This window comes from Lithobates pipiens, unplaced genomic scaffold, assembly GCF_037356315.1.
Source record: "Lithobates pipiens isolate NorthernLeopardFrog02 unplaced genomic scaffold, aLitPip1_a1.2 Scaffold_28, whole genome shotgun sequence".
Classification (NCBI taxonomy): domain Eukaryota; kingdom Metazoa; phylum Chordata; class Amphibia; order Anura; family Ranidae; genus Lithobates; species Lithobates pipiens.
This window is the reverse complement of record NW_027507789.1, coordinates 193,907,150-193,925,478: the sequence shown is the minus strand read 5'-3', so window position 1 is coordinate 193,925,478 and position 18,329 is coordinate 193,907,150. Positions and strand designations below refer to the sequence as shown.

General features: G+C 43.0%; 1 protein-coding gene across 1 annotated transcript in view; it reads right to left on the bottom strand.

The window, feature by feature from the left end:
- The window catches only part of HNF4A (hepatocyte nuclear factor 4 alpha), a 199,420-nt gene that overhangs the window by 75,593 nt on the left and 105,498 nt on the right, over window positions 1–18,329 (bottom strand). The gene's annotated exons all lie outside the window — the stretch shown is intronic.

Below are 18,329 nucleotides of genomic sequence, written 5' to 3'. Positions count from 1 at the left end.
TTGGTTACCCTCCCAAGGGCTGGTGAGACCAGATTCACATGAGTTCTCCTGATTGCAATATTATATAATTAAAGACAATCTGAATAGTTGAATCACATATGGTGCACTCACATCTTATGGAAAGGTACATACATGGGTTTCCCCCCCCCCTTTTTTTGTCTCTCTGTCCTTCTTCTCTTCTCCTCTCTCCCCACTCTGGGGACAACCATTCAGGGCCGTCTTTAAGGCAGGGTAAAAAGGGGCAGCTGCTCCGGGCCCAGTCATTGTTGTGGGGCCCAAAGCAGCTGCCCCTTGAGCCTACACTGCCTGGAAATAGTTGACAAGTGGATTCAGGAGGGCCCAAGAAAATGTTTGCCCAGGGTCCAATCAATGTTAAAGATGGCCCTGCAGCCATTATATAATATTATGTATGTCACACATGTTTTCTATCTTGTATTAAAATTTATCTTTGATGTACTGTAAACTAAGCATGAATTTTTTGCGTTCAAAAGCTTATTTTACCCTTTTGCATTTACGTAAGAGATAGAAGGTCCTGAAGAAGCGATGACGCGAAATGTGTCAACCTCATTTTTCCTGTCTCGGCCAAACCACCATGACCTATACCCATTTGGTGGATGACAATTAATGGTATTAATGTACAAATACACACAAAAATATATGTTTTTACTAAGAGATTTTATTGTCTAAAATAAAGATTTGTATTTTTTTTATATGATTGAAGTATTTTTTGCTCACTGGAGGGTATTTAAAATCCCATTATGCATACTTGTACTGTTTATTGGTTCTAGATGTCAGTGTTCTCCATTATATCATTTAGATTGCAAGCTCTTGTGGGTAGGCAAAGATAAATCCTCTTACCCTTTGTCTTGTTTTTTTTTTTTTTTGCTTTATGACCTTGTTTGTTAATAATAAGCTGAACCAGAAAGCTGTAGTCTGATATTTCTGGCTGTATTGTTTGGCAGGGAGAACAAGACTGGCAGAACAGAATTACAAAACAATAAATTGTGTGTTGAGCTGTTTTTGTGGAGTTTCCCTTTAATGGGGATAATATTACTGTGTGTTAAAGCATTTTAAAAACTCATTTCTATTTATAGGTTTTAAATATATATATATGTACATGGGCAAATCTATATTTGCTTATTATACATGCTTGTTAAAGTTTCTGCTTAGTAATGCAGCACAGTGCTTGTGCTTTACTTCTCCTAGAGCCTCAATACATACAATGATATTAGACTCCAAAACCGTATGTTTCCCCCCTTTTTTTTTTCAAAAAGTTTTTTGGCATTTACAAAAAAACACTACAAAAGAAAGTTTTTTTTTGTCTTGCGATACTTGAAAACATGGTAATTTAACACCTGACACTGGCCGGCGTATTTATTTACATTAATAAATAAGCGCTGTTAAGGAGCGGGCCGACATCTGCGTCCTTAAAGTGGTGTTCCACAGAAAAAATAAAATAAAAAAATTACTAAAATTTCTTAAAAAAATATTTTAACTCACCTCTAAATGCCTGTTGCTAGGGGGTCCCTCGTAGTCTGCCTCCTTCAGTGCCTGGGCTGGTGACATCACTTCCCCTCGGCAAAGGAAGAGCTCAGCTCTGCCCCCTCCCTCCTGTCAGTCATTTGGGACACGTGAAAGGTCCCAAATGACTACGTGGCCAATCATGGCGCGTGGGGCCGCTCGCGCATGCGCAGTGGGTGCCCGGCTGTGAAGCCACATCCGGGTGACCACAGTTGCAATGCCGGCACCGCCGAGTGGAGGGGGGGATGAGCGGGGCTTCGATCCCCCACATCGCTGGACCCTGGAACAGGTAAGTGTCCGATTATTAAAAGTCAGCAGCTGCAGTATTTGTAGCTGCTGACTTTTAATATTTTTTCATGGAAACTCCTCTTCAACAACCAGTAAACAACATGGTTGTTAAGAAAAGGGAGGCCACTGCATCCTTAACATCCAATGAGTCATCAGCTGGCAGCAGGATTCACCACTGACAGCTGAATGTAAAAAAAAGAATTACCGGCAACAAAACATTCAGAGAAAAAAAACGGTGTGCCCCCCCCCCCCCAATGCATACCATGTCCTTCAGGTCTGGTATGGATTTTGAGGGGAACACAATGCCAAATTAAAAAAAAATGGCATGGGGTCCCCCCAAAATCTATACCAGACCCTTATCTGAGCATGCAGCCCAGCAGGTCAAGAAAGTGAGGGGACGAGTGAGCGCCCCCCCAAACCATATCAGGTCACATGCCCTCAACATGAGGGCAGGGAGGATGGGGACAAGGGCCTCTTCCCCACAACCCTGGTTCTACCCCTACCCATTCACCAAAAAAAATGTGTAGTATAAAAAAAGACATAATTAAAATGAAAAAAATAAGTGTATATCCATCATCAATCACGACACCCGCCACCACCACCGATCTGGAAAAAAAAAAAAGGTCCACTCATGCTGAAGGCTCCCACCATCTGACAGTTCTTAAATAACTAAGGGGTGGGGGGGGGGTCACCCTACCCCCTAGTGACATCATCGCCCCAGCATGCCCCTGATTGCAATAAGCTACCCGCCCGCAGACCCCCAAAACCACCAGCCAGGGTTGTTGGGAACAGGCCCTTGTCCCACACCCTGTTATTTGCAAAAAATAATAAAGGTTTAATTTCAAATATATACTTGTATGACAATTTAAAACAGTTTATTGATATCAATTATTTATTTTTATTCTGTATTCCAAAAGTTTTTTTTTTTAACTAGAAGCTCTTCCTGCTTATGGTTTCCTGCAAACAGGCTGGGAAAGATCGGGCTCATGTGACAGCTGTATATCAATTAAAATGTAAATAATTACAGAGCCATCATCCACATACACAAATATAAGGGGCAATGTAAATTAAACGCTGTGTGTTTGGTATCATTTTAATGAAAGCTGCAGATTTCATTGAAAGTGACAGTTTAAAGAATTATAACATGCTATGAGATTTTAGTGATTGATTTTACATTGAGCGAAAGTAATTAAAAATTAGATCTCCCTTTCAGTGGCTAATCTACAAATCTCTATAGTTAAAACCATTTTAAAATCATAAAAAATTTTAATATGGGACATTTACACATAGAATAACTGTAAGGAAAACACCCTACAGTCTATAAAAAAGTCTTCCTGGATTCAGAACCAAATAATAAAAACTTTATATAGGAAGAAGGTTGATGCGGTTACATTTTAGATTTCCCTCTTTTCTTTTCTTTTTTGTTTTTATGCAACATTTTTAATTGTATTTTCTAAAAACACAATACAATAAAATACAAAAAGGACAACAACTTTTTTTGCAGTGATACATCAGCACAATGTCAGAGAAATGGCAATGTAATCATTGATACTTAATCTCAAAACATATAAATCAGAGATCAAGATTTATTTCTTTTATGATCTTGATGAGTCTGATTAATATAAGTGGCACGCATGTAGAGACACATAAACACTAGTGAACATACAGAAAGATACACACGCTGTGCCCTATCTGGGTACACAAAGATAAGCCAGACAAATGGACACACACACAATAGTACACTAATACACAGCACAGCATGTAGAAGAATAGACACAGCTCGCTAACTTCAAATTGAGTGTTTAACGAGCCAAGGCTACCACTAGTCACCACAAGACAAATAAGGAGAGAGAGACATCCACCCAAACTCAGGAATTTAGAGGACAGCTCCACACAACACATTCTTTATAGCTTTAGACAGAATGGGGAAGGGTTAGAACCTCTGTTGCAGCCTTTCTTTTTACCCCAGGGAACCTCTAAGCCCTTGTACACACGGTCAGAGATTCCGACAACCAAATCCGTCTGAGTAATTCCGACGGATTAATTCCGGAAGAGGTCCGGAAGTGATGTTGCATACACACGGTTGGACTAAGTTGTCGGAAAATCCGATTGTACATAATGTGATGATGTTATTTCGTTACGACGGGACTACGTTCAGGCTAGTAGCCAATAGCTTTGGTCTAGGAATTTGATCTGAGCATGCGTGGCACTTTGTCCGTTGGAGTAGGCTACACATGATCGGAGTATGTCCGATAGGACCATTTTGTCGGAAAATTTTACCGGCAAGTTGGAAAACTTGGTCCGTCGGATATTCCGACGGAAACAGTCCGATGCAGACCATAGACAGTCGGAATATCCGACAAAATGGTCCGATAGGACACATTCCGTCGGAATCTCCGACCGTGTGTACAAGGGCTAAAATAATATTCAGGTCTTGGGGGTCCCCAGCTAAAACCAATTTATTTGAGGTCAATGGGAAAAATGCCCCTTACATTGGTGGCCAGTAGGAAGACTGCAACCCTTACAGTGTTGGTTAGAATGCCCCCCTTACCAACATGGTGTCATGCTGCTGGCTTTGCCAAATGACGTTGGCCCTAGAACTAAACAGGCACCAAGGAACCCCTGGTAACCTTTGGAGGAACCTTAGGGTTCTACAGCATCCTAGTTGAGAAAGGCTGCTCTGTTGGCTAAATTGCTGCATCCCCATAGAGAAGATTCTCTTATGGTTCTGTCTGTCACCCTGGACCGTAAGTGAGGAGAGATCTCCCAAATGTAGACGTAGACAACAATAATAAAAAAAAAAAATCATCGATCTTCCTCAATGTTTTAGAAAATGTTTGTATTTCTGCCATAATCTCTGTTGTAGGGATATGCCCTCACTTTCTGTTTTGCTTTCTACCCAAAATAGACAAGAAGTAAAGAGAAATCTCCCCAACAGGTACACAGACAGCAGTAGTGCACTGTAAAGTCTATATTCACATGGAAGGGTGCATTTTTAAGCCTTGTACACACGGTCGGAGAATCCGTCGGAATGTGTCCTATCAGACCGTGTTGTTGGATAATCCGACTGTGTGTGGTATGCATCGGACTGATTCCGTCGGAATATCCGTCGGACCCAATTTTCCAACTTGTTGGAAATATTTCCCGACCAACTGGTTCGATCGGAGATCAAATTCCTACATCAAAGCTATTGGCTACTAGCGCTGAATGTAGTCCCATCGTAACGAAATTACGTCATCACGTTCTGAAAGATCTGATTTTTTGACAACTTAGTCCAACCGTGTGTATGCAACAGTTTCGGACAAGATCCGACGGACAAAATCCGACGGATTTGGTTGTCGAAATCTCTGACCGTGTGTACAGGGGCTAAGTGGTGTTGCATCTTCCCATTCATTCTTTCATCAGAAAGTGACCACACAAATAAAAAAAACGACTTCCTGACTTTATTTCCCAACATACCACTGTACACTTGTTGTAGTGTGTTGGGGGTCAGGTGTGTTCTGTACTGTGTGGATGTGGCCCATTAGAAATAAACATTGTTGTGACAATAGTTTGAGGAAGACCCTTCTCTGTTCTGTGTCCCTGTGGAAATTCCAGCTCCATAAAGACATGGTTTAATGGTTTTGGTTTGGAGGACCTCAAGTGCTCTATTCTGAGCACTGACCTCAACCCTAGTGATCATCTCTGAATTGGAACACTGATTTTTATTTTAAATATATTTTATTAAAGGTAACAGCGAATACAAGTTACAACAGGATCCATGTACAGGTACAAACTTTCAATGAAAGAACAACTGTTCAGCCTATGCCAAAGGAATTACTGTAACGGGTGAGGTGGGGCGGGGAAGTAGGGGAGGAGAGGGTATGGGGGGAGTGGAAGGGCAAACGTCTTGGTGTTGGTTGGGTGGAGAACCTGACGTTGGTCCTTCAACTCATAATTATCAGCGGGGTAGGATAGGGGGAATAGCATTGGAACACTGATTTTGAGCCTGGTTTTCTTAAATTCAAACATTTTTATTAGGTGACATAAAGGCCATCGCCAACAGATGAACTGACTTTGTGGGTATTAGTAAGCTCCACACAAGGAGATAGGCAAAAGGGTACATTGTTGACAATTCAAGGCAAAGCATTCTTCTTTCTTGAAGGAGTGAACAACAACCCAGCAAAGGAAAACTAGAGGGTGATGGCTAATAACATCAGTTACAACACTTTAAAGATAGAAAAGGCAAAGAAACCAACAATTGCTACTCCCTAGCCATAGCCTGGGGAACAACAAGGACCTGGCAGTGTTGGTAATGTATGCTGTAGGCTTGCAATAATCTAGCCTGATCTTCTAATCCAACATCAGAGCCTGATCTCACACGTTGTTCTTTTGGGTGAATGGGCACAGATACACTCCAAAATTGTGTGTAAAGCCTTCCCAGAAAGATCCTATTATTGGGGGTACTCTTCATATTAATACCTGTGGTTTTGGAATGAGATGTCCAAGAAGCTCATATAGGTGTGATGGTTAGGTGTCCACAAACTGTTTCCCATACTTTGTGGACTCAGCAGTTTTGAAATACCAGTATGTTATAAAACATGGTAGAGGTCACAGATATTTTTGAGTGCTGAGCTTCATATACAGTGTGTTTGTTTATGGGTGAAGTACTGGAGATGTTTTTTATCATGAAGGTAATTTTTGATGGCAAACAAGTTGTTACATGAAGCAGAGGGTATCTAGTTTATGGCTTGGTGAAGATATTAACTGAGGGTGTAGATCAGAGGTCTCCAAACTTTCCAAGCCAAGGGCCAGTTTACTGTCCATAAGGCTTTAGGAGGACCAGACTGTGGACAGTGAGAGTAAAAAATGCCCTGGCATCAGTGCCCCATCATTGGTTTCAATAGGAGGAATAGTGCCCCATTGTTGATATCAATGAGAAGAATAGTGCTCTATTGTTGATATCAACAATGAGAAGAATAGTGGCCCATTGTTGATATCAATGAGAAGAATAGTGCTCCATTGTTGATATCAACAATGAGAAGAATAGTGGCTCATTGTTGATATCAATTAGAAGAATAGTATTCCATTGATGATGTCAGTAGGGGGAATGACGCCCCATCATTGGCGTCAGTTGGTGGAATAATGCTGCATTGATGGTGTCAGTAGGGGGAATGGTGCCCCATCATAAGTGTCAGTTGGTGGAGTAATGCCCCAAGGGCCAGATAAAGGCGAGCAAAGGGCTACATCTAGCCCCCAGGCTACAGTTTGGAGACCACTGATGTAGAATCATGAAATTATTATATATTTATTTGGTCAGCAGTTCATCTAAAACACTGTAAGAGCAATTTTTACTTTCTTAAAGCAAACCTATGCTTTGTCCATCTAGAGCAAAACAATAGGCTTACTTCAACCACCCCACCCTTCCCTAGGATATACTTACCTTTTTTGTTTTCTTCCCCACCACTCAGATCAGTGTGGGAAGATGATGGAAATAACTGGGACTTTAGCATATGGCTTCCTCCATGGGGCAATATTGTGCCAATGAGAACTGTTATATTGGGGGGAGGGGGGGGGGGCTTACTCAGGGCTTCTCAGCTCTCCTGGTAGCTGAATGGTTGGGGGAGCCACAGAATAAAATTGGCCATAGACTGATAGAATGTAATTCAAAAGAATGTTTGATTATTCATTGGTCAATGGGGAGATGTATTTCTTTATTTCAGGTTTTGATATAGAGCCTTGAATTTATGGAATGCTTTACATATGTATCATACATTAATATCAGTCCCTGCCCTCAAGGAGCTTACAATCAATGTTCGTTTTTTGCCTGTAAGGACGAGAAAATTCAAAGGCTCAGAATGAAAAATTGTTGTTGCTTTTTTTATCTGAATGAATCCAATTCTAAATGTTAACTCCATTCATTAGTATGGCAACTGCCCAAAAATTTGTTGCAGTTGAATGCAAATTCTTTGAGTTAATGAAGGGCACATTGAATTCTCTGTTAAATGCTCTTTCACAAATGGCCATTCGAAAATCGAACATGTACATGTTGGTGGGGAGATCTGTGGCGGACTCAACCAATTACTTGGCCCCAAATGGTCAAAACATAGATTTGCTTTAAGCCGTCTGCAAATATAAGAGGAAGTTCTCCAAATCCATCCAGACAAGTTGAGGAGCAGTCATACAGTATATCTGTATGCCCTTCCTGCCAATTTGTGGTCAACCCGTCTTACCAGAATAATCTTTTGGATTGAATGGACTGATTGCCCTCGTCCCCCCTTCCTTCCCGAGACAAATCAGAACCTAAACTGCTCTGACAATTCAAAATATCTCTTCAAATCTGAATAAAGCAAGAAGATGCCCTCAAAATGCTGCTTGAATCCTCCTCTGTGTCATCCAGTAAAGGTTTAAAACGTTCAGAAGTATTTATCAATATCAACTAAAGGTGAGTTTTTTTTTTTACATGCCTGACGATCTTTAATAAAACTCTTTTTATAACTGATTTTCTCGGAACAATAGGCATGGTGGAAATTTCTCTATATTGTATTTTGGGTCTCCATTTTCCCCTTCTATCTCCTCCACCTGGGCTATAATAAAGGTGCCACAACTGAATCTCCCAGTTATTCATTTATATAACATGGAAACTCGATACATAGGAGACAGAGAAACTGTGAATGGGCTTAGTATTGGTTGCAGCAGAATTGGAAAAGTGGGTCTCCAAGAAAAAACGAGAAACTGTTGTGCAATTTAACACATCAGTATTTACTCAAAATGGAAATTTCAGCATTGGATAGAGTTGGCATTTTGATATGTGCAAAAAATACAGTCTGATCCTGCCAGAAATTCAGAGCTGTCCCATGTCTTGTGGAGTCTTTCGCCATTATTCTTAATGAGTCTAATCTGCCCTACCAGTTCGTATCTTGGACTACAAAACAATTCTCCCTATGTTGTGGAGATGGAGATGGAGGAATTCTGCAGGTTAACAAAAGACAGTTGGGCAGGGCTGACACCATTTTTGTGATCTCATGTCTATCCAGCCAGTCCTTTTATTTACACAGTTCTGCCACATAGCACATCCATTTCTGGGAGGGCAGAAAACTTGATTTTTTTCTACTGCAGTTAAATAACAGAAAAAGGTCTCGTTCCTCCCCCCATCTATGATTGGACAGTGAAAGGAGAACCCGATGGCTGGTTTTGGTCACCCAGCTCTCTTCCTCTCGGTATGTTCTTTGTTAGCACATAAGCACTAAAGCACAAATGATTGTCTCCTTGTGTTGCTTTTTCCACCCCTAGTCTGAGCTCTGCTGTTCACGGCCTGAACAGTTTGCATTTAAAAAGTATTATTTAAGAATTTTTAAAATACAGAGCTGCATTAGGAAATAGCATTTCTTTATTATCCTTTATGTCTGCCAAGAGTTCAGCTTTAAATGTAACCTCTGCTTAGCCCATGCATGAAGAAGGCACAGGCTCACTTTAATCCCATCTGTAATCAGACATCATTTATATGATGTATACAATGTATTTATACGATGTATACTGTGTACCATATTACGCAGGACAGCGAGATGAAATTTTTCCAAAAACATTTTTTTATGTTAAAATTATGCCCCGAACAAATGAAAACGTAGCCCTTAACCTCTAGAGATCCGCGCTACAGCGCGGACCTGCTTTGCCGGGACGACGTCGTCCCATGCACGAGTGGCCTGCGCGCCCCCTGAGGGGCGCGCGCGGCACGCTCTGTAATCAGCGAGTCTATGAGACTCGCCTGATCATAGATCGGAGCAAGGGGTCGATCCCGACCCCTTACCACGTGATCAGCTGTCAGCCAATGACAGCTGATCATGTGATCGCAACAGAGCTGTCAGCGCAAGGAGAAAAAAAAAAGCCGATCACCGGCGGCCGTGAGAGGGACTTCAGTCCCGATCACGGCCAGATCATCAGTGCCCACCTGCCCACTGCCAGTGCCACCTAAGTAGGGGAAAAAGTGAAACTCATCAGTGCCACCCATTAGTGCCCACAGTGCCACCCATTAGTGCCCACAGTGCCACCTATCAGTGCCCACAGTGCCATCTATCAGTTCCCACAGTGCCACCTATCAGTGCCCACAATCTGCATCAAAAACAGTGCTGCATCTCAGTGCCACATATCCGTGCCCATCAGTGTCATCTACCAGTGCCCAGCAGTGCCGCCCATCAGTGCCCAGCAGTGCCACCCATCAGTGCCCAGCAGTGCCACCTATCAGTGCCCATCAGTCCCATCTATCAGTGGTACCCATCAGTGCCCATCCATGCCACCCATCCGTGCCATCTTATCTGTGCCCATCTTTGCCCATCAGTGCCGCCTTATCTGTGCCCATCAGTACTGCCTTATCTGTGCCCATCAGTGGCACCTTATCTGTGCCTATTAGTGCCACCTTAACTGTGCCTATCAGTGCCCAACAGTGCAGCCTATCAGTGCCCACCAGCGCCGCCTCATCAGCGCATTTGAATGAAGGAGGAAAATGACCTGTTTGCAAAATTTTATAACAAACTATTAAACATGATTTTTTTTATTTTTTTTTATTTTGCATCTGTTTTTGTTTGTTTAGCAAAAAATAAAACTCCCAGCTGTAATTAAATACCACCAAAAGAAAGCTCTATTTGTGGGAAAAAAATGATAAAAAATTTCATTTGGGTACAGTGTTGTATGACCGCGCAATTGTCATTCAAAGTGCATCAGCGCTGAAAGCTGAAAATTGGTCTGGGCAGGAGGGGGGTTTAAAGAGGGATTCCACCTACAAAAAAAATATTAAAAGCCAGCAGCTATAAATACTACAGCTGCTGACTTTTAATAAATGGACACTCACCTGTCCCGGGTTCCAGCGATGCCGATGCAGTCACCATTCTAGGTGAGGGAATCAGGAAGTGAAGCGAATCGGCTTCACTTCCCGGTTCCCTACTGCGCATGCGCGAGCCGCGCCGCGCAATAGGAAATCTCCGCGCTGTCACTGGGACCCGTGTGTGTCCCAGCAGACAGCACGGCAGGACAGGAAATGGCGTAGACTCCCACGGGAGTCTATGCCCGGAAGTGGGTTAAAATACCTGTCTTTGACAGGTATCTCCACCCCCCCTCCCCCCTGAAAGGTATCAATTGTGACACCGGAGGGGGGGAGGGATCCGATCAGCGGAGGTTCCACTTTAGGGTGGAATCCCGCTTTAAGTGCCCAGTAAGCAAGTGGTTAATTTCCCTCTTTTTTAAAAGTCTTATCCTCTCTACGCCTACAGAAGATCTGCCTAGCGATAATTAGCGGTGATAAAATCCTTCTTGTTGGAAATATCTGTGAAATCCAGCAATAAAAGTCACGTGACACCTCTGTGCGTGTCAGGAGTACATAACTCTTGGGTGAAGGTTTATTGTTTGCTCTTTTAATATCATGCCTGACAAATACTGGGAGCTAATGGGCACGTTATGACTTGTAGTTCTTGATAAAACTGTCCATTGTTCCCACATTGTGGATGTCTCCAGCCAACATTTAATATAGAATTGTAGATGGAGAAGGAGAAGATAAGTTACCTGTGTAGTATTAAAGCCTCAGTGTTATGTGACTGCTGCTTTGAAGAATAATGAGTCGAAGCATGCTGGACTTTTATATCACCCAACAAATAAAAGGCTGCAGGTTTGGCATACTAGAGCTAAAGAGCAACTGTTAGTCATTAATCATTTTTTTAAGTGTTCAGTGTTTATATATTCATTTATAAAGCATCACTTGTGCAGTGTTTATATATTCATTTATATAAGCACCACTTATGCAATAGTGTTTAGGTAGAGCAATGTCTACACCGGAGAGCCCTGCACCTTTTTCATGGCAGCACCATCTTTACTCCTGTCTGCTCCCTCTTTAGATCCCTTTCACACCAGGGCGTTTTGCAGGCGCTATAGCGTTAGAAATAGCGCCTGCAATCCGCCCTAAAAAAGCTGCACCATTGTTTGTAGTGTGAAAGCCTGAGTGAACTTAGTAATTTTCTAGTGCTCTAGTGAACTTAGTAATTTTCTTATACAAAAGTACATATCTCTTCGAGGTTGTCACAATAAATTTCATAAAATGTGGGATATATGGCTTGATTCTTCTGCTACTTAATATGTATGTTAGTGGTCTTCCTATCTTTATTTATGTCCAGCTTCCTTGATGACCTAAAACCACCTAGCATTATGCTTTGATTATACTTGTCAGATTAGACTTTATTGGTACGATATTCACTAGTTTATCCTTGAGCACTTCCCAGGTTTTACTGTGAGGGATATTAATTCTCCTGTGACATTGCCTTGATTTGGTTGACCACTGGCAAGTGCAATGTCTGTTTCAACATTTTGTATGTTTTGTATGATTTGAGCCAGAGAATGCCCAGAAGGCTCTGTTCTGTAACACTGATTGTTAAAATTAATAAAAAGTTAAAACAAACAAACACACATCTAAAAGTTTTTGAGGCATAAATTATCTTTGCAGATTCTTAAAAACGCCCCATAACTATCCAAAAGTTAAAGTTAAATCTCAGGGAACCTCTACTAAAAATGATTATGTCTATTGTTTATGACACATTAATGTGATCAGTAAAATATAATAGTCGCTACAGAAAATGTCTCAGGCCAGGCAAGCCTTTCTCTCTGAACAGAGGTAGCAAAAGCAACAGTTATTGAAGTCCTTCCCCCTTAGGTGGGTACTCAGTGTCCTTTAAGACTGGGAAGTCACCCTCAGACTCCAGCAAGCAGGCTCCTTTGTAAAACTCCCAAGACAAGTCTTCAATGGCACCACTTTTCAGCCACCAATAGGGCTTGTGGATGGATAGGCCATCTAGTTGAGCATGGCTGGGACCTTGATAAGCAAGCCGGACCCTCAGCAGAACATCCAAGAAGGTAGACTGTAACCTGGAAACCTTTCCTCCTGGGAAAGAAGAACCCCTCTCTCTCTGTGGTTCCAGACTATATAGATATGTGCATCTTTCATCCACCATCTGCACACACCTCCCCAGGGATTGGGTGGAACTGCATAAATATTCAGGCAGCCTATTTGATTCTCCCACCCACTAGATTCCAGAAAACGGGGAACAATCAAGTCTGCAGAACCCAGAGAAGCCCAAAGAAACCACATGCAGCTTAACTAATTTTAGGAGTGCCAGAAAACTAAATCTGACTTGCCAAACCCAGCAGCCTACCTAGGAGGTTGCTACTTCTAGAGTATTTGTAGGGGTAGACACACCATTTATGCAGACTTTGCAACTGAACAAGGGTTCTCTGTGACTTGGGTAGTCCATCTATACTTTATATAGGTCAGGCAGGTGCTGAAATGTAGACCTGGACACTGTTCACTTCTAGGGCAGGGAAGAAGCAAGTGGTACTTTTCATTGGGTCTTAACTAGGCTACTGGTTTATCCAACTAGTATTCAGTAGTTACTTTTTCGCCTTTATGGTCTCCAGTCACCACGGAGACTTGTGAAAAGCTTCTCCAATTCCCTTTAGATACTGTTTGACCTAGAATTGAAGAGCATGTTCACAATTTGATCCTAGTCACCTAGTTACATAGTATCTATCTTTTTAAAATTTGAATGGGAAGATCCAAAATTACTCTCACGTGGTAGCCAATCAGCTTCTAACTTTAGCTTGTTTTATTAAGCTTTGACAAAAAAAACCGGAAGCTGATTGATTTCTTTGCACAGCTGCACCAGATCATGCACTCTCCAGTTTTAGTAAATCAACCCCAAAGAGTCCCTTAGGTGACTATGTTTCCCATGTGCATTTGACACACCCCTGCTTTATATGACAAAATTATTTTTATCTATTACCAAGAAATGAAGAAGAGAGGAGAGGCTCCAATGGTACTATGCAAAGTCATGTTGGTGCCGATTGCAATGAACGTTGCAGGTATCACGCGGCAGAGGATCAGTCTGCCTTTGCTAAATGCAACCGCTAGCAACCTCTGGAGGAACCCTGATTGAGGCCGTTCTAGATGCATTAGGTGATGTAATTTGTAAATGTTGTTGGGCATATTCTTGGAGGCAGTGGCTGCACAAAACACCCATTAGACAATCTTTAAGTACCTAATAATCTTTCTCCTATGTCTATGGATGCTAAGAATAGTTTCTTAGCATCCAAGATCTAAGCCCCTGTACACACGGTCGGAGATTTCGACAACTAAATCCGTCGGATTTTGTCCGTCGGATTTTGCCCGTCGGATCTTGTCCGAAACTGTTGCATACACACGGTCGGACTAAGTTGTCGAAAAATCCAATCACTCAGAACGTGATGACGTAATTTCGTTACGATGGGACTACATTCAGGCTAGTAGCCAATAGCTTTGATGTAGGAATTTGATCTGAGCATGCGTGGCACTTGGTCCGTTCAAAATTCTCTACACATGATCGGAGTATGTCCGATTGGCCCAGTTGGTCGGGAAATATTTCCAACATGTTGGAAAATTGGGTCCGACGGATATTCGGACGGAATCAGTCCGATGCATACCACACACAGTCGGATTATCCGACGACACGGTCCGATAGGACACATTCCGACGGATTCTCCGACCATGTGTACAAGGGCTAAGAATGGTTTTCTTGTACAATTTTTCTTTATATTTACCAAAACCATATAATATGAGGTCACACCTAAACACAGGCAGTCCCTTGCACTGCATAGTTGAAGGTAATTCTAAAGGAAATTGAATAAGTAAGGGTAACACTCTAGATAGGTCAAATGAGGTTTTCCTACAAGTGGCCAAAACACAATCCAGCTATCACAGTAAAGTCGTATAACACTCTGCTTATATTTTATCTTTATCAACCTGCATAGAGGTGGAGGTTCAACTGATGGGACCTTAACAAACAGCTAATCATTACAGAGGCTGACATGCAAGGCTGGAATTTGCCTAGCTGGCACATATCGCTAATTCCAATTAGGGTTCTTCGCAAAGATAAACTACGGCATCGGTTTTAAAAAATGTTCTAAAAAAACTTTACCAAAGCTTCTACTGAAGAACAGGTAACATACAGTGCTAGTACATACGTCATGTGTCATGTATCAGTCCTTTATTGCACCCCCAGAAAGCCCCTGCCTATATAGATACTGGGCTACTGAAAGTCAGAGCTTGGGCACCTCCCAGGTCACATCCAACAGTACAATTCTGGGCCCTCAGTGACCTATCAGGAGGCTCTATCATTGTCATTGAGGATGCACTGGGGCTTTGACTTTTAGAAAGTCAACATTTGTACATGCGGTTCACTCCTGTAAAGGCTGATTGTGCCTACTCATAATAAAAGGGTTGGTCTGCACTGTTTTTATCATTACAGCTGAACATCACATCCAAATATGAATTTGAAAATTAAATCTTTGAGCTGTCTCAACTTGTAGGCAGGTGTAGTCTGTTGTCTCCACTGCAAGTGGTGTTCAACCGCAATGGCTGTGGAGAGGGAAAGGAAGTCAAAAGGAGCATGGTATCTCTATGGTTTTCTGAGTCACTCAGGCAACAATCTGATTGGATGCTGGCTGCCCATGTGACTCAGGCGACCATCTTATGTGTGATAGAGTCTATTTAAGACCCTGGCCCCTGGGTTTGGCATGCGTTTGGTTTTATAAAGTTTGGTTTAATACATTTTTATTTATTGCCACGCATATGTGTATGGGTAGTGTAGGGGCAGGTCACCCATCTGTCAAGGCCAGTATTAGCAGTTGGCAGAGGTTCCAGACGAGTTGGAAAAACTTAGGGCTCCACACTCTGCTTGGACACCTTCCCGTTTGGGCTTAGAACAGCTGCATTTCTCCCCTCCAAGTAGATGCTGTTACTTCAGCTGGAACTTGCTCTGCTACACGCTATTGGCATCCGTGAATGTTCCTGGCTTGGCCTCCTCCCTCCGGGTTTGTTGTCAACTGTTTCACCTTTACTTCAATACAAGTTCCACTATTAGCACCAGGACTGTGTGCGTGTTTTTGCCCCTGCAGCACGCTCAACCCACCCACAAACTGATATGGAACTGGTTATTCTGTAGTGCTAGTTTTGTGATTCAGGTACTGTGAGGGCTGGGCTCAGCCCCTCCTTTTCTGAGCTGGCCGCTCAGCTGTTGGCTAATTGCCAGCTCCTATCTCTCCACAGTTACTCAGCTGTTGATGACATCCTGCTCGTCAGTCCTGCCTACTTAAGCCGTCCAGTCCAGAGGATCTCAGCCTTCGCCTTGGTCAACATCACAGACCCAATCTCCTGTGTTCTTTTTTAACCACTACAGATCCGCGCTATTGCCAAATGACGGCAACAGCGCGGACCTACATTTCCGGGACTACGTCTATTGACGTCGTCCCGGATACGAGCGGCCTGCGCGCCCCCTGAGGGGCGCGCGCGGCGCGCTCTGTGATCGGCGAGTCCGTGAGACTCGCCTGATCACCGATCCGTGCAAGGGGTCGATCCCGACCCCTTATCACGTGATCAGCTGTCAGCCAATGACAGCTGACCATGTGATAGAACGGAGCCGGTAATCGGCTATTATTCCTCCTCGCGCTGACAGCGCGAGGAGAAAAAAAAAAGCCGATCACCGGCGGCCGTGATCGGGACATCAGTCCCGATCACGGCCATCAATACAAGGGACCACCTGCCACCTGCCAGTGCCCACCTGCCTCCCGCAGTGCCATCCTGAAGTAAAATAAAACGCAAAAGTAAGTGCCCCCCGTCAGTGCCCCCGTCAGTGCCCACAGTGCCACCCACAGTGCCACCCCACAGTGCCACCCACAGTGCCACCCACAGTGCCACCCAATCTGCCTCAAAGGTGCTGCACCCCAGTGCCGCCCATCAGTGCCCAGCAGTGCCGCCCATCAGTGCCCAGCAGTGCCGCCCATCAGTGCCCAGCAGTGCCACCTATCAGAGCCACCTATCAGTGCCACCTATCAGTGCCCATCAGTCCCATCTATCTGTGGTACCTATCAGTGCCCATCCGTGCCACCCATCCGTGCCACCCATCTGTGCCACCCATCCGTGCCATCTTATGTGCCCATCTTTGCCCATCAGTGCCGCCTTATCTGTGCCCATCGGTGCCGCCTTATCTGTGCCTATTAGTGCCGCCTTAACTATGCCTATCAGTGCCCACCAGTGCAGCCCATCAGTGCCCACCAATGCAGCCCATCAGTGCCCACCAATGCAGCCCATCAGTGCCCACCAATGCAGCCATCAGTGCCGGCTAATCAGCGCACTTCAATGAAGGAGAAAAATGACCCGTTTGCAAAATTTTATAACAAACTATTAAAACATGATTTTTTTTTTTTTTTTTTTGCATCTTTTTTTGTTTGTTTAGCAAAAAATAAAACTCCAAGCTGTAACTAAATACCACCAAAAGAAAGCTCTATTTGTGGGAAAAAAATGATAAAAATTTCATTTGGGTACAGTGTTGTATGACCGCGCAATTGTCATTCAAAGTGCATCAGCGCTGAAAGCTGAAAATTGATCTGGGACTGAGGGGGGTTTAAGTGCCCAGTAAGCAAGTGGTTAAAGACTTGCTTTGCTGACATCCCTTCTGGCTCCAGATCCTGCTTGCTGTTCCACTACATTGATCCCTGACTTCTGGCTTGGCTGACTATCCGTTCCAGTTACTGACCTTGGGCTATGTTTTGACTACGTTTTGTTCTTTTTACATTTATTATTAAACAAGTGTGATTTAACTGTACTTCTGTCTCGGTCTGATATCATGGTTTCTGACAGGTACCCCTATGCAGACTACACTGCAGTTAAAAAACACAGCCTGGTCCAAGACACCCCCCACCTGAGCAAAAATGTCTGCCGCAAGGTACTTATATAGTTGCATGTTATCTGGAGAAACAGAATCAAAGTAGCTATGTCCTTGAAGAAAATGGTCTACTGAGGGGAATATGTATATTTTCTAACTCTGCATCCTTGCTCCAAGTCCCTTGGTTCTACGTGTTGGCCTTGATTTCTTATCATCCTGAGTCTCCCAGAATGCTTTGCCAGGTAGCTGTTAGCTAGGTAGTTGTGTGCATGCACATGCATTAGAAGGGATCAATATTTTTGAAACATCCCCCAGCATAACTGATCTGGCAAAAGCCGGAATTGTTTTGTACAAGATAAACTCAAGCAGGAAACAGCAATGCGATCCTCTGAAGGACTTCAAGCTTGATAAAAAAAAAACTATTTATAATTTAATTGCCATAATAAAAAATCCTCGTTGAGCAGATAGAAAGCAGAGGAGGTGAAAAAAATATGTGTCTCCTGGCAGATAGTATCACAAATAGTTCACGAATATCTCACCAGGGCGAAGCTATAACTTAAGTCAACATTTGCAAGGTCACTGAACGGAGGTGTGCGGCTGCAAGAATCCTAAACAGCAACCAGCAATCCTTTCTCTTCACTCTCTTCACCATTTACAGAAAATTGCATATCAAAGTGACACCGGTTAATGGAGATGTAAACCCTGACTGATTTATATTTAGTTTTCCAAAGCATCGTACACCATAAACACTTGCAATTGTTTTTAATACAATACTTGTTTTCACCTTTTTTCATCCTTTGTTACATCCTA